Below are 20,964 nucleotides of genomic sequence, written 5' to 3'. Positions count from 1 at the left end.
TGAGCAACATCATTAAAAACAGCTCTGATAAAGCACGGTCACTACTACGTATCATAAAGCAGGTACAAGCTATTTTACATCCACAGAGGTATGATACAGTACTGTCCTACATCTATAATACTAGAGGATACAATTTAAAAGGCATTATTTGAGACTTGATTCTACTTTTCCAGCAGAGGGCCCAAAGGATGGTGTGATACAGCTTTGTAAAGAAACATACCATTTAGACAGTTCTTAACCCCTGAGCAATGGACTGCATGAAGGAAAGTCTAATTTATTTTGTTAAAAAAAAAATCCTACAGAAGACCCCCAATTTGCAAAAGAAAAAGGAACCACAAGTAAGATCACGGTCAAGATCAAGGGCTCACGGCTCATGATTTAGCTTTGGTTAATAAGGACTGGGTATAAAATGCATGTCCAGGAGGATGGATAATGGGGTTGTTTTCTCTCCTCCTCCTTTAGATATTTATTATTAACTTATGAGACAGTCTCACGTATCCCAAACTGACTTGAACTCCTGATCCTTATGGTGCTGTCTCCTAAGTGATGGGATTACAGGTGTGCATCACCAGGCCCAGCTAAGGGTGGTTTTTTGGGGGGGAGTGGGTGGGCTTAGCCCCAGGGACCTCTATGTGCTAGTCTTCTAATCTACCACTTAGACACATCCTTTGCTCTGGAATTGGGCTATTTTCAAAGAAAAACCTGCCCTTTGTTGATGTCACGATGTGGCTGTCTATTGTTCTATCAGGGCACCAGTGAGCATTCGTATTTTTATTATTGTTTTAGTTAGGGTTATACTACTGTGAAGAGACACCATAACCAAGGTAACTCTTATAAACATTGAACTGAGGCTGGCTTACAGTTTCAGGGGTTCAGTCCATTATCATCAAGGTTGATAACTTGGCAGAGTGCAGGCAGACGTGGTGCTGGAGAAGGAGCCGAGAGTTCTACATCTTGATCTGAGGGCAGCAAGAGATTGTGTGCCACACTGAGAGTAGCTTGAGCATAGGAGACCTCAAAGCCCGCCCCCACAGTGACACACTTCCTCCAACAAGGTCACATCTACTAATAATACCACTCTCTATGGGCCTCTGGGGACCGATTACATTCGAACTGTTACAATTACTGATACAATTATAGGTGCCTATGTGATGTGAGGACTTGTAAATTAAATTTTTAACCAAACTAGTTTCTGTGTTTGTTCTTTCAAGACAGGATTTCTTGGTGTAGTTCTTGTCTGTTCTGGATCTCATTTTGTAGACCCTAGGGTGGCCTCGAACTCACAGAGGTCCTCCTGCCTCTGCCTCCCGAGTGCTGGGATTAAAGGCCTGTGCCACTACGCCTGGCTCCTGAACTAAGGATTCGCAGGAAACTGTAAACGATGTAGGTTGGCTACTGATGAGTAGCGACTATTTGCTTGTATATATTGCTGCAGTGGCTTAACCTTAAAGATGAAGCCCAGGGATGGAGTCTTCAGCCATCTTGGTGAGCCTTAAGCACCTTGCAAGCCACAGGCAGTCTCAGGCAGTCACAGGCAGTCACAGGCAGCCACAGGCGTGCACTGTATCCTTAGGCTTCTGACTGCTTCTTGGGGTTTGGGCAAGAAGGCGATAGGAAGGGTAAGGTTTTCTGGATCCTCTGGACTTTGTGCAGATTGCCTCTGGGAGACCTGTCTTGTGCTTGGGTTCTTCTCTCCAAGGGCCCCTCTGACCGTTAGAGTATGAAGTCTGATTTTAAAGGATGTTTGCTAAGCAGAATGGCGTGAAAGCTGCCTTGGGGCAACAGACAATTAATCAGAGTTGGAGAAGTGAGTCAGACTGGGGTAATGTACCCAGAGGCACGAAACTTGGGCTGATGATTGAGCTGAGCTCTTAAGTGGTGTTTCTTGGCTGCAGGTGTAGGGACTGACTAGCTGGATGTGTTTTAAGTGGATAAGGTGGTGTGGAGGAAACCTTAGGCCCTTCTTCCTTCCTATACTTTATTCCTAGTGGTTTGGCATATGTGTTGTATTTTTGGTTTCTGGTTTTTTTTTTTTTTTTTTTTTTTTTTAAAGACTGGGTCAAACTTTGCAGCTCAGGCTGGTCTTGAAAGTGAGACGCCTCTGCATCAGCCTCCCACAAAATGTCATTACAGGTGTGAGCTACCAAGCTTGGCTTTCCAGGCCCTTTTAACCACGGTGTTGACCAGAGCAGATATTAAGACAATCACTCCTTTGTCATGAACTTCACTCTTAGGAAGTCGACTGGAGCTTGCTCCCCAGGACCCTCCCAGGAGTGACTTGCTGTGGATTTCCCAAGTGTTTGAAATAGTAAGCTGTAGAATATTCGTTAGCTGCTTTAGGTGTTCTTCCGAGTCAGAGATGTTTTTCCTTTCACCCTCCACGGTCCATGAAGACGTTTACCGCCTTTAGAAAGGTCATGAGTATGCTGCCCCTCACCGTCTTCCTGTCCTTCTCTTCCCTTTCTTCAAAGCTGGTGACGAAACCTAGATCCTGTAACTTTGTGGGTCCATGTTTTACCACTGAATTCCAAGCTTTGCCAGGACGGGATCTTTTATGGTTGGTGCAGCCAAAGGAATTCTTTTGAGTTTTGGCTGACAGTCTTTGCAATGCATTTGTGGTTTGGCATGGTTCAAAGTATTTATCATTTCAAGGGTATAAAGCAATGTAAACACACCCTCTTCACAGAGTTGTAATAACTGTGAGTATTTAAAGAGTAGAATCCACATCTTCAGACTAAACGGACCAAAGCTGCCAGTGGCTTTGTTTACTTCCTTGAAACTATAACGTTCAAAGAGGGTGCCAACTTCTTGCTATGTGCACGTTTTTAAGTATGGATGTGTTATTGTTCTTGTCATCATTATATTGATTATATCCAAATCCACTGGGCCCGTTTTGAGGACATTTGTCTTCAGTATTAGTAAGAACACATCATGTTTATTTTACTAATTAGTCAATAAGGAGGGAAATTGCAAATGGGTGACAAGCTTCATGTTTGTGACATGGACTGGAGGAACAGACCGGAGTGGTATGTGGAACTTCTCTACTCAGTTTTTACAAAGGCAGATCTGTTATCAACGATGATGCAAGGTGCAGGAATGTTGATTGTCTGTTCTATTTTGCAGAGGTAGCATTTGGGCAACAATGTGTAGTGTAGAGAAAATGACAGGATGCAGACAGGACTAAGCACACTGGCTAGAAAATGTGGGCTGGACAGGCGAGGAGTTGCTTCAACTAAGTGCTGATGCCATGGGTGCACATCCTTTATGTACAAAGGATGGTAGTTTTTCCAGCGAACCTAAACGCATCCTCCTGTTTCTTCTAAGTTACCACATCGTAAATGAACAAATTTACCTAACAGTAGAGCATTAGACAAGCAAATAAATACACGTCTATTTTAACCAATAGGGTGTGAGTGATATATAAGGGGTTATTTTTAATGTATTACATATGAAGTAGAAGAATAAGAGCAGCCATTACAGCCCAACTGTGGGATTTTTTTTTTTTTATTAACTTGAGTATTTCTTATATACATTTCGAGTGTTATTCCCTTTCCCGGTTTCCGGGCAAACATCCCCCTCCCCCTCCCCTTCCTTATGGGTGTTCCCCTCCCCACCCTCCCCCCATTGCTGCCCTCCCCCCAACAATCTAGTTCACTGGGGGTTCAGTCTTAGCAGGACCCAGGGCTTCCCCCCGTCCACTGGTGCTCTTACTAGGATATTCATTGCTACCTATGAGGTCAGAGTCCAGGGTCAGTCCATGTATAGTCTTTAGGTAGTGGCTTAGTCCCTGGAAGCTCTGGTTGCTTGGCATTGTTGTACATATGGGGTCTCGAGCCCCTTCAAACTCTTCCAGTTCTTTCTCTGATTCCTTCAACAGGGGTCCCGTTCTCAGTTCAGTGGTTTGCTGCTGGCATTCGCCTCTGTATTTGCTATATTCTGGCTGTGTCTCTCAGGGGCGATCTACATCCGGCTCCTGTTGGTCTGCACTTCTTTGCTTCATCCATCTTGTCTAATTGGGTGGCTGTATATGCATGGGCCACATGTGGGGCAGGCTCTGAATGGGTGTTCCTTCAGTCTCTGTTTTAATCTTTGCCTCTCTATTCCCTGCCAAAGGTATTCTTGTTCCCCTTTTAAAGAACCAACTGTGGGATTTTTAACAATGGCTGAGTAAGCCTGTTTTATGTCTAGTTTATTGAGTGGTTTTCATTTCTTAGAATCGGTGAAACAGTATTCAATTTTGTCAAACTTTGGTTCTGCAAATAAGTAAGTAAGTAAGTAAGTAAGTAAGTAAGTAAGTAGGGAAGCGCTCTTTTTAAAACACAAACTGCACCGTGACGTGGCAGCTTCCGTTTAGACCCTCACTCGGCCAACCTGGGAACGCATCCCCATGTCTCCCGAGTTCACTGCGTGCCTGGACCAGCCTCTGTCTCAGGGTTAACACCTCTGGGAAGGATGCCTCTCCGAAGACTCAGCATACTGCCGGGATGTGGTGCCCCATCCGAAGAGAACAACATAGGTGTGTTTGCTTTACCGGCCTAATGCTGTCCCCTCACTGTCGAGCGAGCCTGTTTCAAGCTGTTGATATAGCTTAGACCCTGGCAGTTGTCTAATCTCCTCGAAGCCTCGGCGTCTGATTGCGTTTGCTCACCCTGCAAATAGTCAGCGGCGTAAGCGATCTCGAAGTGAGAATAGATCTAAAGCCTGTGTTTATGATAGACAGGGTTCAGAGGGGAGTTGAGACCCTGTAAAATACAGACATGGACTTCCAGAGCAGAGAATAAAGACTTAATTCTTCTCCTCAAAGCCTGACAAGCAGCCACATTGCAGCAGGCATGATTTTGTTGCAGAGACCATGTTTTGTTTTGTTTTGTTTTTTTTTTTTGTTTTTTTTTGTTGTTGTTGTTGTTGTTTTTTTTTTGTTTTTTTTTTTTTTTGTTTTTTTTTTTTTTTTTTGAGACAGGTCTTATGTAGCTAAGGATGTCCTTGAACTCCTGGTCCTTCCTTCCGTTATCATCCCAGAGGCTGGTTTCACAAGTGTCTGTGCTGTGCTTGGTTTTATATGGTGCTAGGGATCAAACAAGGCAAGCGTGCTAGCAACAGAGCCACAACCATAGCCTTTGAACTTATTTTAAAATTGATATATGAGAATGTAGAGTTGTGCATATTAATGACATATCCCATGTGATATTTTTGATGTACATATGCATTACGTGAGTGATGTTTAAAATTCGATTGAACATACATATTTCTTCAAATACATATCATTTCTCTGTGGTAAAAATAGTCAAAAGTCCTCTCTTGTAGCTTTTTGAGTTGTCTATTATTCAGTCGGTCTCTGTGGTCATCGGAGTGTGCCAAGCGCCCCGGAATGTCCCGCTCTTAGACGAACGTACGCAGTACCACCTGCCGTGTCTCCTGACCCCACCATCGTTCTCTGAGAGCTTCTGTTCTAGATGCAAATTTAGTAAAATGAGTTGGTGAAAGACCACTCTGTCAATCAGGAGACTCAAAGAAGCTTGAAATATACAGGGAAAGAAAAAAAAAAAAGAGCCCTTACTTTCCTAGTAATTATAAGCTGGCTGGCTGAAGACTTCCAATGGAATGACCTAGATGCTTTCATTTGTGAGGCCTTCATCCAGGCAGACTTCACATGGTACATAATTCACCCATTTAAAATGTTCTCTCTCTTTTTTTTACTTTTGGTTTGGTTTTTGAGATGGGGTCTCATCAAGTAGCTCAGGTTTGCTTTGAAGTCAGGATCCTTCCAGCCTCTAGCCTCCGGCTTTAAAGTGATGCACCGTGACACGTGAGTAAGAGTAGGCTGAGATGAACTTGGGATGTAACATTGGATCTGTTCCTGTCTATGAGACATCGTATTTACTTAGTGGTCAGTCCAGTAAGGTCTATATTGTTGGTAGCGGGTCCACTGGCTGAAAGGATGAACAGTTGATTGATCAGCTGTGTGAGATCCATTCATTTCGAGCGTGTACCTTCTGCCAACTGGCAGCATCTTCATTCTCTGACATGGTCTGACTCAGAGATTAGAATGCTCTGCAGAGAGTTGGCCTTCCTGCCGTGTCACAGCTTGTCTCTGTGGAGAGGGACAGAGCTATCCTCCTAGGCACTGGTTTGCATGCAGTTGGAGGACTCACCCTCTTTTCTTTCTTTTTCTTTTTTTTTTTTCAGAGCTGGGGACTGAACCCAGGGCCTTGCACTTGCTAGGCAAGCGCTCTACCACTGAGCTAAATCCCTAACCCAGACTCACCCTCTTTTATGTTGGTATGAAGTGTCTCTCACATTAACTCCAGCCTGGATACTGCTCATTGTCCTGATTGACTTGGTTTATGAGCTTCTTAGAGCCTAGTTTACTTACTTTTCTCATCTGCAAATGTTTACAGAGCTATTGAGAGGACTCCATAGCATGGGTCCATGTATGCACACATGTGGTAGGCATGTTGCTTAGGGTTGTATTTCAAGGAAGAACATGGAGTCTAGAGAATTGCCTGAGACTTCCTCAGAGAGAAAGAGAGAACTACAGGAATCCAGCAGAGAACACTTTCTATTCCCATGGCTGCCTTGTTCTCATGGAATTTCAGTTTCTGGAAGCCATGTTGGCTGTGATTTGGGGGCTGAATCCTATCTTTCCTAGGAGCTGACCAGGTCTGCCCATTCCTCAGTTCAGACAACATGATATTTTGTGGGCATGTGTTTGTTTTTATTGGCCATGTTCTGGAAAAAAAAAAACAACTGCCTTTAAACATGGTCTAGGACTCTGAGCATGTTGTTTCCTTCCTAATGGAGACAGAGTTAGGACCGCCTTGTGATTCGAGCCTGTGAACTGATATTTACCGAGACAGAAACACTGTCCTTAAGAGAGCTGTGTGTATTCTCACACACAGTGTGAGAACTCCTCACCCTCAGTACTTGAGATCAGGATGCTTCTAGATTTGGGGATCTGGAACTAGCATTGTTTCAGAATATTTACGTAGAACTCTCCTGGTTTAGCACCACTGATCTCAGCATTCCAAATCTCCACTGCTCAAAGTGACAACCCCACTGCCCCACCCCCTGTCATTTTGTCACTGCTCAGAAACTTTTAGAGTTTGGAGTGTTTTCAACTTGGAATTTTAGGATTAGAAATAACTAGGAGCAGTGCCTCATACCTGTAATGAGGGCACCTAGAAGGCCAAGGCAGGACCATGAGTTCAAGGATAGCATGGGCTACATAGTGAGTGAGTTCTAGGCCAGCCTCTGGAGCAGGGTGGGATGCTGTGTAAATAAATCAACCAGAACAACACCAACAGCAAGAATATATCATGTATACTTTGGGTATTTTTGAAAAATCCAGACAGGTGAGGAGAGAAGGTCTCAGCACTGTCTTCAAAACTGATATGGAAACGTGTGTGTGTGTGTGTGTGTGTGTGTGTGTGTGTGTGTGTATGCTGTGCTTTGGCGTATCAGTGTTGCTTCCTCTGTCACAGACAGCAACATGATTCTCCAGGCCCTAGTTAGTCAGTTGTGCCTTCCTGTGTCTCCATTTTCTTCTCGCTCCAGCTGCCTTGACCTTACGGCTGTTTTGTTTCATCCGGACATGTCTGGTGGCAGCCTGTTGGGTTTGTGGTTCTCGGATCACGTAAGAAGGGGATGAGTCTCCACTCTGGTAGCTGGGTATGGGCACGGTGCCAAGGCGCTGTCACTGTATTAGTTTGCTTAGAGCTATACAATCTCAGTGCTTTAACCTGCACAGAGCAATTCAATCACGGCTCTGAAGACCCGGGGCCAGCAATCACGGAGCTGTGGGCCATGCTCACCTAAGATCCTTCCATGCTCCAACTTTGGGAGCTTATTCTTTGTTTCCATGGGCCTACTGACTCCTTGTGTTTTGCTTGTCCGTCTCAGTAACAACCGAGACACACTGCTCTCGCCCGCAGAAACAGGAATCTTGAATGCTGGATGTGAGACAGAAGATAACTGTCTTTCCAGAGCCTTCTGGCACAAAGCAAGTGTGCTGTATAGTTTCTGGTCAACGGGACACAAAGTAAAGCCACCTGGGAAAGAGGACAGAGCCTCAGTTGAGGAATCTCTTCTACCAAATTGGCTTGTAGGCAAGCCTGTGGGGATATGTTTTAATTAATGATTGATGTGTTCAAGCCTTGCTCATAGTAGAGGAGGCCACCTTGGGCCTGTAGTCTTGGGTTATAAAAGAAAGCAGGCTGAGCTAGCCTATGAGCAGCTTCCTCCATAGTTTCTACCTTCAAGTTTCTTCTTGTGCTCCTGCCCTGGGTTTCCTCAGTGATGGGCTACAAAATAAAGGATCCAAATAAATCCTTCAGTTCCCCCTGCCATGACTTCCCTTGATGATGGATGGACAGACTGGACATTAGAAGCTAACACAAACACTTTCCCACAGTGCTTTTGATCGTGGTGTTATCACAACAATGGAAACGAAGTAGCAGAGTGGGCCTCACCTAGGAGCAGGGTTACCCCTAAACACCTCTCTCCGAGAGGAGACTCTTGGAGTGTTGTCTGTGGCATAACCTTGAATGCAGTCCCTACTGGCTAGCCATTTTCCGTTTTTGCTCCATTTGCTTTCTCACAGTTCTGCCTGTGGTCCATGATTGACAGCCCCGTTCCTTGGTTGAATAGTTCATGTGAGTGTGAAAATTCATAGTGGCCTTAAGGGAGGACTGTAGATGATGCGGTCCACAGGCAGAGGACAGCTGTCACTGTCTTGTCTTTTTCCCAAACAAAAGCTGCTCTTGGGAGAAATCAAAGAAGTGGGACTGTAGCCTGGTTGCTCCCAATGTGTGGTTGGTGCTGACTTTCCTCCTTCCCCTTCTCCCTTTCATTGGCACAACTTGCCGAGTGTAATCCAAGAGCCCGGCTCTGTAGCACACACTGTGTCTAATCATAATACAACCAAAGGCGCTACCACCATTTTCTGCCCTTTAAACAGACAAGGCGAATACCTTGGGGGCAAGAAATCACCTGTTAAAGTCATGTAGCAAGCAGGACTCTATGCTGTGATGGAGTTCAATGATGAACTATATGGTCCTACTGGATTTTCATCTAGAAGGTAGGCTCAGGTCACACCCACTGCAGTGATGTAAGAGCCGTCTGTTTTGGGGTACTTTATGCTCAGACTTCTGGGTTCTTTTTGGATCACCTTCAGAATATGATGGCTCTGTACCAGGCAGGGCTCAGGGCTCTAGAGTTCCTTTTGCTCTCGGCCAGTGTTCTAAATGAGATGGCTTTTGGATATCTGGAGGGAAGGTGATGGGTTGCACAGTGGTTTTGAGGTTCTGGTGTGGACAGAAGGAGGAGATCGAAGAGTGGCATTTTTTCCAGCCTTGGCTAGGGAAAGTTCAAGCTGGCTGTTTTCTTATTACATTGAAACTGGAAACATATCAACAAGGCAAAAGTCTGCAGCTTGACTGTGTGTGTGTGTGTGTGTGTGTGTGTGTGTGTGTGTGTGTGTATTTACTAGTGCATATACGTGTGGAGTCCAGAAGAGAAGGGTGTTGACTTTCTCTGTCGCCTCTTTCTTACCCTTGAGACAGTTCCTCACTGAAGTTGAAGTCGAGTCATCTTTCATGCTAGACTGAATGGCATGGAGTTCTCAAGATTGCCCGCCCTGCTGCTTTTCTCTCAGTCTTGAGCATTCAAAGTGGTCTTCATGCATTTGCAGCATGCGTCCTTACCCACTGAGCCATCCAGCTCCCTAGCTTCATCTTTACGATAACCTCCTAGGAGTTCCTGATAACTTGGAAACCACAGTGGTTCTAGCGATGAGTGCAGTTTCTCCTCTGCCTCGTTCTTGCAAAGAACATGCCCTCAGGACTGGGGTTGCTGCTCTGGACCCCAGCCAGCGAAAGACCCTTGCCCTTTGCATGGCCTCGATCCCAAGTACAGAATTCAAATCTCCGGAGGATAAAGCGCCAGGTGGATGGTTGCTCCATGACCTGCAGTTGCAGCATGAGGCATTTATGTAGTAATTATCGCTTCACCGGTGCATCTAGGGGAGAGAAAAATTCCACATGCATGGTTCGCTTTGTCCTTTTGTTTTTTTTTTTTTTCTCCTCCATCCTTTTCGCGATGCATTTTTAAGAGCGTAATCAGCAAGATGGGTCTCTGTCATTTGTGTAGCCGGTTCCAATTCCTTTAAGGCTGGGCAGCTTCCTGGTGTTTACTTTCACTGCAGATGGACTTGGGGTTCTGTGTAGATGGAAGCTGCAACATCAGTACTCAGACAGACTCCTTTTTTAAAGATTTATTTATTTATTTATTTATTTATTTATTTATTTATTTATTTTATGTTTATGAGTACACTGTCGTTGTCCTCAGACACAGAAGAGGGCATCGGATCCCATTACAGATGGTTGTGAGCCACCATGTGGTTGCTGGGAATTGAACTCAGGTCCTCTGGAAGAGCAGTCAGTGCCCATAACCGCTGAGCCATCTCTCCAGCCCCAGACAGACTCTTAATCCAGGTTTAAGAATGACAGCAGATGCCCTTATGAAATCTGGTAATGATTAAAACCCCCAAAACAAAGCCCGCTAATTCTTTGTGTGGTTTGGGAGTGGTTTGCCCAAATCTAGAAGCAGGGGCTTGTCATTCCTGGCTGTAACGCAGTTTGGAAAAATTAAAAGCAGGAAGTGAACCTTGCTGCTGGCTGCGGGAGCCTGAGATTTAGAATGGGTGGGTTCAATTTTGTTTTGCATTTATATTTACTGGCCAGGGCCCCTTTCCTGTGGGCTGGTGGACATTTAGCTAATGAATGCCTTCTGAGAAGACCTGGCTGGCAGGAGAGGGAGGGTCTGGCTGGCTTTCCTATCTGTAGGTCCAGAGGCCTCTGTACGCTTGCGGCTTGCTCTGGCAGGGCTGCCTGTTGGGTTGTTTCTGGGCCTCTCATTCTGCTGCACTGTTAGTTTACAAACATCAAAGCACTGAGGCAGAAACCCAAGCTCCCACCCTCAGTTATTGGCCGGGCACCCCAGCCATCTTTCTCAGCCACATCCTGTGACCCTACACTGGGGCACGTGGCCTCTCCGCCTTGGGTCCATCCTCCTTCCAATTTGTAAAGGCATCATTCGGTTGAGTTCTGGCTGCTGATTTTATTTCTCCTGTGTACTCCTTTGCTTCCCTCACGGGAGGAGCTTTCCCAGTTCACCCCTCAGCCTGGGCTCAGGTCACAGAAATCTGATGTGGTTTGGGGGGATATCTCTGGGTCCCCCTGACATTCTGGAAATAAATTGAAGAGCAAGCATGTACCGGCCACCATCTTCTGAAGGGAGGGCTACACTATGCTCAAACAAATATGCCATGTCCTCACACACACACACACACACACACACACACACACACACAGACACACACACAGACACACACACAGACACACACACACAGACACACACACAGACACACACACATACACACACACACACAGACAGACAGACAGACACACACACATACACACACACACACACACACACAGACAGACAGACAGACACACACACACACACAACGGAAGGCAACTTATCACCCATTGCCTGGAGAAAGCCACAGCATTGAGGATGGATGGCCTTGCCATTTTGGGGGTTCTCCTAGAATCCACAACTTAATTTGAAAATAATAAGACTTTTGGTTGTGACTTCTAGTTATACTTTTTGTAGTGGAAATTCTAATGTGTAAAATCTGTGTGTTAGAAAAGAAGAGTGAATTGGACTTGTGAGATGGCTCAGGGTTAAAGCACTTACCACCATGCTTGAGGACCTCAGTTCTATTCCCAGAAGAGAGAAGCGACTCCTACAAGTTGTCCTGTGACCTCCATCGGTCATGGAGTGTGCATCCCCACACACATTCACATGTATGCACACAAAATTAATAAATAAAAGTATAATTAAAAACCTGGGAAGGAGAATAATTGAGAAGCTGCGGCAGGAGAATCAGTTCAAGGACAGACCATATAACAAGAATCTATCTCAGAGGAAAGTAATAATAATTCTTGGTATGGGATCATAGCTCTGTAGTAGTATATGTAAAGCTTGGATTCCATCTCTACCCAACCCCCCTAAAAATAAAAGTAAAAACACAACCCTGTTTTTAATTAAGAAGAAGACACGTTTTCCTCCATGAAACTATTCTAAGGAACAAAGCTGTAAAAATAGAGGATTATTTCCAAAGAAGTTGCCTTACAAAAACCACCTGACCAGTTCCATTGGTCGGGTGTAAGTTACCTTGGCAGTGAGCCACCTCAAACAACCATCACAGGGAAGTGAGAGGCTTTTCACACCACCCGGACACTGTCTAATTGTGACACGTAATGGCAAAGGGGATAAACAAGAGCTGGAGACAAGCCTCTGGGTGGAAGGATCTAGACGCAGACTCGATACATTAGTAACGTGTCTTGTAGCAAAGTAGCCAACAAGGAAGGAAGGCTTCGCTGTGCCTCACAGGTTGAAGGGGTGTCCACCATGGCAGGAAGATGTGTCAGCTAAAAAGTAAGGCCGCTGGTCACATGTTTCCATCATCAGGAAACAGATGCATGCTACCACTCTGTTCAAAGTTTCCCTTTTTCTAGCCCGGGTCCCCAGCCTGTGGGATGATGTTGAGCTTCCAGTGAGTCTGCCCACCTCAGTTAAGATAATACCATAGTTCCTCCAGCCATAATGCCGTAGTTCCTCCAGCCATGCCCAGGGTGCGTCTCCTAGGTGATTCTAGATCTTGTCAAGTTGACCATCAACACCGATCAGCACACCAGTCTGGTCCTCACCCTGATCTAGTAAGGGAGCAAAGAGTGTATTCGGTGATCTGAACCCTAACCGGAGTGTCTGTTGACTTTTTTAAAAAAGTTGTATCATAATAGTGTGTTGTTAGTTTTTAAAGTTCCTCTCTCACGTGTTTCTGAATGGCTGTGGCAGGTTCACTTCAGACTGTAGAAGGAGACCAGGTGTGTTTTGGGAAGCAGGATTAGCGTGAGTTTATCATGTGAGACAGGTCATGAGGTCATGGCTTGGGCTTCTCTGTGCTGTCTCATAATGCATGTTAGACGTTTTCTGTAGTTGAAAATTAAAAGAGGAGGGCAATTTGGCAAGGTGTCGTCGGCAGCAAAGCCTCTATTGCTTTTGTACTATAAAACCACATATGTCCTTTGTAATAAATACAGGTAAAGTAAATGCTTCGAATGTCTTACTAACTGTGTGTGAGCGTGCACATTCACATCACCCTGCTTTTAAAATGGAAGTGAATTCTCCTTTAAGCCTGTGTCATCTGCCTGTTATTGCATTGATCTCTTTCCTCTGAGAGCTGTCGCAGGCCATTAAATACTCTTCTGAAACCGTTAGAATCGACTTTAGAGGAATGTTGATTTAATGCTTGTGCCCCGATTTTGCTTAGCTCTTTCCTTATTGTTAAGTAAATGGTGCTTACGATTTTGGATGTGATAATGAGTTCGGTGATGAAATCTTTCTAACTAAATCTCAAGTCATATCCTTCTTTCCTTAAAAATAAATTCCTTGGAAGTGTTAAGTTGCTATTTATACAGTGCTTCAGACGGCATTTGCTCATGCTTCACTTAGAAGCCACACTTACCTCGTGCGTAAGGATTCCATTTCCTTCTTGAATAAGCCTGTCTGCTTGTGCATGTGAATGCAGGTGCGTGTGGCCTCCAGAAGAGGGTGTGGGAGCCATCGGAACTGGAGTTGGAGGTCATGGGCTACTGATGTAGACACAGGGAGTCAAGCCACCATGTCTGGAAGAGCACTATACACTCTTAACTTCCGAGCTAATGCTCTAGCTCCTATTTCTGGCTGTTTCGTATTCTTCCAAAAACTGTCCGGATGCTCACAAATATTCATAAAATTGTCTTTGATGCCTGCAATCTTCAAGGGAGTATTCTTAGGAGAAATGGGCAGCGAAGATCCAGCCATTCCTGAGTATGCCTGTGTAGCGTATTTAAGCTACCTCTGTAAGCTAAGGTGGACATTGATCACACTAAAAACGAGTCCTGATGCTTTGCCATTTGTCAGGGAGAAGATGAAGTTTTGTTTGTAAACCTGGACTGCTATAGACAGACTGGCAGGAGACGCCTATGTAGTGCAGTTTATGCAAATTTAGAGAAATGGCTGTGCATGCCATGAGTTTTTACAAGAGCTCGTCTGTCCATGTAAAGTGTGCGGAGCCCCGTGCTGTGTTTGGAGGTCATAGGACCACTTCCGGTGTCGTTCTTCAGGGTTCCTCCACCCTTTGTTTTGAGACAAGCTCTGTCATTGGCTGGAACTTAACCACGTAGGCAGCTAAGCCATTGAGCTTTCAGGGATCCGCCTTCCTCCCATCTTTCCATGTCTGGGATTATAGGTGTTTGCACAGCACCTCACTTTTTACCTGGATTCTGGGGATCTGAGCATGGGAGGCTAGCTCTTAGGCCATTTTCCCAGGCCATGAACAAATCTAATAGGAGTCATTACCACCGTCTAATGCTTTGGTTGATTTGGGCAGCTTGAGTGTAGCCAGCTGTGGTGTAGTTTAGATCTGTCACCGGAATATGTTTTGTGTTGAACACACAGGGCAGTTCTGTTTTCTCTCGTCGTTCCCTTCCAGCCTCGAGACGATCCCATCCTTGAAATATAGACATCGTATGTCATTGCTTCGGGTTTCTGTGTGCTCCAGAGTCAGGTTCCCCGTGTGGATAAGGGATGCTTGTTAGAAGTCAAGCTTCTCAAATCTGAAAATCGGGAAGCTGAAACTTTCTGAGCTGGCTTGACACTGGGGAGTGGAAAATTCCACACCTGTCCCCTTATGCCGATCACAGCTGAGGTGCAGGTGCACAGAGAGGACTGAAGGAAATGAAGTAGTGTGTGACCTGTGCTGAAACACCGTTCAAGTTTAGACTTGGCTCCTTTCCCACACACATCCCATTATGCATATACAAATGTTTCATGATCCGAAAAGGACCCAAATCAGAAGCTCTTCTCGCCCAGCCCTTTCAGATAAGGGTTACCCAGCCAGTGCCAACACAGAGGGATGTTTGTTTGGAAAGCAGGTAGCTGGGGGTGGGGGGGTTGCACTTTAAGACCTGTTCGAGAGCTTTAATGTGAAAACGAGAGCCAGATGATGTGGAGACAAAGTAACTTGTCTAAAACCTCAACAGTGAACAGTGAAAGCAAGAGGTTCGCCAGGTCTGGCCAAACGGGCTGAGCATTTAGGGCCGTCAATCTTGTGGAAGCCTGTCCACGGGGAGGAGTTCCTTTAAAATGTTATGTATGTGTGTGTCTCTTTGTGGGCACATGCCCACTAGTGCAGCTGCCTGTGGAGACACTGGACTCTCCTGTAGCTGGATTTACAGGTGGTTGTGGGAACTGAGTTCAGGGTCTCTGTAAGAGCAGCAAGCACTCCTAGTGCTGAGCCATCTTTCCAGCCCTCCGTGTGGGTCTTGCATGAGTCCTTGGAGGAAAGAAGTTAACAGGCCCATGGTGGTGTGCTCAAGGGCAATGGCAGCAGTGTAGAGAGAACTCAGTTTATGTCCTGTCTGGGCCTCATGAAACGTGTAGGCAAATTACATGAGCCTGGGTGTCTTAGTCAGGGTTTTATTGCTGTGAACAGACGCCATGACCAAGGCATAAGGACAACATTTAATTGGGGCCGGCTTGTGGGTTCAGAAGGTCAGTCCAGTATCATCAAGGCAGGGGCATGGCAGCAACCAGGAAGGCATGGTGCAGGAGCGGCTGGGAGTTCTACATCTTCATCTGAAGGTTGCCAGGAGGCTGGCAGCTAGGACAAGGGTCTTAAAGCCCAAGCCCACAGTGACACACCTCACCCAACAAGGCCATGTCGCCTAATAGCGTTACTCCCTGGGCTAGGCTTAGTCAAACCACCACCCTGGGTTTCTTCCTTTGTGAGTTATTAGTAACAGTAGGGATCCACCTTAAAGAGAGGATAGTTACCTTAAATGAAGCAATAAAGTAATACACGTATACTTGTTTAGAATGACGAGAAGCTCAGATGATATATGTTATCATCTTTATAAACAGTGATTCTTGATATACTAGCTTTTTAAATTTTTTAAATTTGGTGATGGGGCAGGGAGGGCGGGTATAGCCTAGGGCTTTTACATCTACTGCCAAGTATAACTCCAGTCTTTGGATTGTACGGAATCTTGGCTGGTCTTGAACTCAACTTCCCCTAACCTTAGCTCCCTATTGACCAACCACAGTGGCCCGCTGGCATCCAACACAATGGTCGTATGTAGCCGAAAGCCAACAAAGTCTTCGAATGCTTAGATGGACGTATACTATGATATCTAACTTGAATCTAAGTCTTGCAACTGTTGGGTTTAACCCCTCCCCCCATGTGACCCTTTGTCGTTTTCAGGCTGGAACCAGATGAGCTTTCCAGTCTACCCCCCTCCAGACTCTGGAAACAAATTCATTATTTATACAGCACCTACCCTGACAGAGACGATGATCGTAATCACATTGAAATTACTCAGTGCACCTCAGAGAGTTTCAGCAGATGTGTGAATATTAAGTTATTAATAACTAATTGGGTGCTAATTATGTGCCCTGTAGTTCTTGGAGCTGATAAAGAGGTGTCACCTGCTGTGTCAGGCCTCTGTCTTGTCAGGTCTGAAAAAAATCATTTTTGGCAGACGTGCCGAAGTTAACTTTAGGTTTTGAATTTCGTTTCCTTCAAGTTTGGGTTTTATTTCCTTCATGCATCTAGAAATCTTCCTATGAAATTGTTGTGACCTTCATATGGGAGATCCCACTTCCCATAAGCCAAGGGTGTGTGATGCTTTGTGACAGTCTTGTTTCTTGGAGGGGGTGGGGCAGGAACCTCGTGAAGGGTAGTAACCCAGGGAGAACCTGAGGCAGCCAAGCAGAAGTGAAGAGTAAGGGCAGGAGAGCAGGGTCAGAGCGAGAGAACATTCACCCTGCAGTCTCAAGGAGCAGAGTTCAGATGACCAGCACCCAGGTGTAATGCTGACGTTGGGGTTGGAGAAAAGGGTCGGCAGTGAAGGACACTCACTGCTTTTGTTCAGGGTCCTGGGTTGGTTCCCAGCATTCAGACGTCGGCTTAAGACTACCTATGACCCTATGATTCCAGCTCCAGGGGATCTGAGGCCCTCATCTGGTCTCTTTATGTTCCTGCATATAAATTCTCTCTCTTTCTCTCTCTCTCTCTCTCTCTCTCTCTCTCTCTCTCTCACACACACACACACACACACACACACACACACACACACATACACACAAAATAAAAGCCTAGTGCAACTGTGCATAGACAGTGCAGTAGGATGGACACAAGGTAGCTGTTGGGTTCACTTGGTACCAGCCCAGTGCAAGGTTTAGTGATAGATCTTGTCTCAATGAAATGAGGCAGAGTGACTGAGCGCTCTTCTCTGGCCTTTGATTCAACACACACACACACACACACACACACACACACACACACACACACACACACACCAGTGTAATTTTTATGTATTTTTCAAGGCACTTATGAGGTGCCTTGGACTTGGATCTTCTGTGACTCAGCTCCATTCTGTTGTCTAATGATGTGTGTCTTTCATTCGTCTCCTCCCTCCAATCAGTTCTGTGTCTGTCTCAATTGGAAACGTGTTGGTGGCTGTTATCTGGAATACATCTATGAGCCAGAAGTTTTCAGCTTGTGTCAGGGTGCAGTACCCCCAGGAGACAGAGAATTCTATAGAACTTGAGAGAGATGTTAAGAATGAGAGAATCTCTACAGTAATTGAAATCTACCCCACCTCCTCATCTCTAGTTACTCATAAGCTTCAGATAGGTGGAACTTTGGTCAGGCAAGACATTTGAGTTAGCCCTAGGAGCAGGAAGGTGTGACTTTATAGTCAACAAAATCCATTTTCTTACAGAAAGGTCCTAGCATATTAGGGTGGCTTGGCTGCATCTTTCTTTTAAAATTGACTTTATCATAATCACATACAATTAAAAAGGCTCTGATTGGCTACCATGTTACCTCCTAGCAAACTAAGAGTATTAGAAAGGAATCTAAGCCCTTTCAGCCCAGGGATAAATATATAGTATAGAAGGTAAGAAAGAGAACTAAAAGATGATTGTACGGAAATAGAAATGTGGGCCTAGCAAATATTGACAAAGATTAATACCTTTAACCAGACAGATTAGGCGGGAGCTTGGTGTTAGAGTATGGACAGCAATGTCCAGCTCATTTGCATTGTGCTTGTTGGGTCTGACTACAGTCTCTGTGTCTTTTGCCTCTCTGCTGTCAGAGACCCTCTTCTGCATTCGTCCTTGCCTGCTTTGAGTCTTGGCAAATGTGGTAGAATATATGCCGTTTAGATTTTCAGCCTCCCTTGCAGCTAAGTCTTGGGCCATATGACTAGCTCTCCACCAGTCACATGCATCTGCCCCAGTTTTGGAATGGGTGGTAAGTTCTACTAAGAGAGGAAAGGCATTTTTGGCAGTGGCTGCTCCTTATTGAGAAGAGCAGGAGCTCTTCTCTGGTATTTGATCTTGGTTAGCCAGCCCCAGGGCTGTGAAGTATTTCTGCCCAGGGACTGGCAGGAAATACTTTGGTGTAGGATAAGCGGTCTCTGCTGGATCCACTCACCCCAGCTATACTGGGTGGAAGCACTCACACTTCATGGAAACTAATGAGCATTGCCGAGTTCCAGCAGAACTTTATTGATGGACAGACAGTGCGTTCCATTAGGCTCTAGTTTTGTCAGTTCATAATCTTGCTTGGGCCTTAATCCTGGGAGCTGAGCCACCTGCTACTTTAGGAAAGACATAGTTTACTTGCCTTGTGGCTAGAATGCCAGTTCCAGACTTGCTAAACCCTCAGTGACTTTGGGAAGAGCTGTGAGCTCCTTTCTGCTTTATACAAGTAAAAACCTGTGTGGAGGAGTCAATTCATGAAGTATAGCTGTAGCCATGGCAATTCTTGCATTAAAATATTTTATTATTAATATGCTGTCTGTCTGTCTGTCGTCTGTCTGTCTTCTAAGGCAGGGTCATACTGTATAGCTTTGACTGTCCTGGAACTCAGTTTGTCAGCTAGACTGACTTTGCCTTCCAAGTGCTGGAATTAAAGATGAGTGCCACCATGCCTGACTCATTTTATTGTTTAAAAAGTGGCTCATTGGGGCTGGGGATTTAGCTCAGTGGTAGAGCGCTTGCCTAGGAAGCGCAAGGCCCTGGGTTCAGTCCCCAGCTCCGAAAAAAAGAACCAAAAAAAAAAAAAAAAAAAAAGAGGCTCATTTCCTTTTTTGTGTGTGTGGGCGTTTTGCCGGCATGTATCTCTCTCTGTAGCATGTGCAGGTCGTGCCCGTGGAGGTCAGGAAAGGGCATTGGATCCTTTGAAACTGGAGGTACAGATGATTACTATCTGCCATGTTGGGATTGGGAACTGAAGCTGGATCTTCTGCTGGAGGGACACATGCTGTTAATGGTTGAACTTTTAGTTTAGGAGAGTGTTTTCTTACATGTACACCTGCACCGTTTGTGTGCCTGGTGCTCATGGAGACTAGAAGAGGACATGAGATTCCTGGGACTGGAGTTACAGACTGTTGTGAGCAGACGTGTGGGTGCTGGGAACCAAAGCTAGTTCCTCTGTGAGGGGAGCCATTGTTCTTAACCACTGAGCCATCCTCTACCCCGAGTCTGATTCTTTATTGAATTGCCCCTATTTCTCCAAAAACTCTTGGAGGAATTGCACATCCAGAAATACTCAAGTTGGAATACACATCCCCAGAGAAGGTTGGGTTATGTGCTGGAAGTCCCATATTCCTGACCCAGCCTCTCACTGACGTCATTCCAATGTAATATCGGAACCTGGAAATCAGCAGTGTTGGATTCACAGACTCCATTAGGGTTTCATTAGTTTACCATGCACACACATGTGTACATGTTGTTGATATGCAGATATGGTTTTTGGATGCATACATCCTCCACCACAGTCAAGATGAATTACAGAGACCCCCATATGCTCCTTTACAGCCCCATCTCTCCCCGTTCTAATTTCTGTCATTAGCTAAGTGGCTGTCATCTCAAGATTTATTTAAGTGTAACCACACAGTATTTAACCTTCGGGGATTGGCTTTCTTCACTCATCATGAGTCCTTTAACCCGTGCGAGTCACTTACTCCTTTTTATCGTTTACTAATACTCTAAACTATGGTTGTAACATGGTTTTTTTAACCATTCAACTCTTGATGGACATTAGTTTTTTTTAATCTGTTTGGGGTGCTTACAAAGCTACTAGGAACATCAGTTTACAGGCTTTAGAGTAAATTTCAGTTTCCATTTATCTGAGATGAGTACTCTTGAGTGTAATTGCTAGATCATATGGTAAGTATATAGGAAGCTGCCGTTCCCAAGGCATATGACCACTGAATTGGCAGCTTATGAACAGGTCTTCTTGTCTTTCATTTTGTCTCTCTTACTGCTTTGTCTGGATTAATTTTCTCAAAACAGTAATTGTAGCTTTCAAACCCGCTTGGCTTTGTACTCAACACCTTGTGCATACCGTCTAATTTCTTAACGACTCCCCAGTGAAGGGCTGATGTTGTTATTTCTCTAGAGAAGGAAATGGATTCACAGGGCATATAATTAACCAGTTTAGATACATTCAGCTCAGTAAGGGGCAAAGTTAGACGCTCCAGCCCTGATGCCTACAGAGCTAGCTCGTGTCATTACATCGGTAAGGCAGCCCTTAATGTTGGCTCTACTCAATGCCTGGAGATGTTTCCCTGGTAAAGTGACCCTGACTATGACCTTGTGGGGCCAGTAGAGTCTGCTGACTTATTTTTACTTTCTTGGAATCATCCATGACCTTTCTGCTGTCTGTCCTCTTGCCTGTATCATGCCCGAATTCCTAGAATATTTCACAACTTCAAAAATGGGACTCAGTATTTGTATAATGACACCCTGTGCACGCTAACCTGGGAATATCATAACAAAGGAACT

General features: G+C 45.1%; 2 protein-coding genes across 5 annotated transcripts in view; both read left to right on the top strand.

Annotated features, from left to right (window-relative positions):
• Ptprg (protein tyrosine phosphatase, receptor type, G) overlaps positions 1-20,964 on the top strand; it is a 683,913-nt gene that overhangs the window by 57,152 nt on the left and 605,797 nt on the right. The gene's annotated exons all lie outside the window — the stretch shown is intronic.
• The window catches only part of LOC120097096 (uncharacterized), a 99,430-nt gene that overhangs the window by 8,465 nt on the left and 70,001 nt on the right, over positions 1-20,964 (top strand). Inside the window, exon 1 of the mRNA XM_063274845.1 lies at positions 1-20,964. This exon is cut by the window's left edge and continues 8,465 nt beyond it; it is cut by the window's right edge and continues 26,122 nt beyond it. The gene's annotated coding sequence lies outside the window, so the exon portion shown is untranslated.

The sequence above is a fragment of the Rattus norvegicus genome, chromosome 15 (assembly GCF_036323735.1).
Source record: "Rattus norvegicus strain BN/NHsdMcwi chromosome 15, GRCr8, whole genome shotgun sequence".
Classification (NCBI taxonomy): domain Eukaryota; kingdom Metazoa; phylum Chordata; class Mammalia; order Rodentia; family Muridae; genus Rattus; species Rattus norvegicus.
This window is presented reverse-complemented; position numbering and strand designations above follow the sequence as displayed.